The sequence below is a fragment of the Colobus angolensis genome, unplaced genomic scaffold, assembly GCF_000951035.1.
Source record: "Colobus angolensis palliatus isolate OR3802 unplaced genomic scaffold, Cang.pa_1.0 Scaffold61, whole genome shotgun sequence".
NCBI lineage: Eukaryota > Metazoa > Chordata > Mammalia > Primates > Cercopithecidae > Colobus > Colobus angolensis.
In genome coordinates this window covers 4,728,741-4,729,107 of record NW_012119710.1, presented here as the reverse complement: position 1 = coordinate 4,729,107, position 367 = coordinate 4,728,741, and the positions used below count along the sequence as shown (strand labels likewise).

Here is a 367-nt window from a genome sequence, read left to right as displayed (position 1 = left end):
GAGAGAGAGAGAGAGAGATGGAGTTTCGCTCTTGTCACCTAGGCTAGAGTGCAATGGTATGATCTCGGCTCACTGCAACCTCCGCCTCCTGGGTTCAAGTGATTTTTCTGCATCAGCCTCCCAAGTAGCTGGGATTTCAGACGCCCACCACCACACCCAGCTAATTTTTGTATTTTTAATAGAGACGGGTTTCACCATACTGGCCAAGCTGGTCTCATTCCTGACCTCAGGTGATCCGCCCGCTTTGGCCTCCCAAAGTGTTGGGATTACAGGCGTGAGCCAATGCGCCTGACCTAACCTGGCCTCTTTTTGATGGCCAGGTTATGAATGGTCATCTCTGTTTTCGTTTTTGCCTTTTTTTTTTTTT

General features: G+C 49.0%; 1 protein-coding gene across 5 annotated transcripts in view; it reads left to right on the top strand.

The window, feature by feature from the left end:
* Positions 1–367, top strand: part of KBTBD4 (kelch repeat and BTB (POZ) domain containing 4) — a 7,440-nt gene that overhangs the window by 3,560 nt on the left and 3,513 nt on the right. The gene's annotated exons all lie outside the window — the stretch shown is intronic.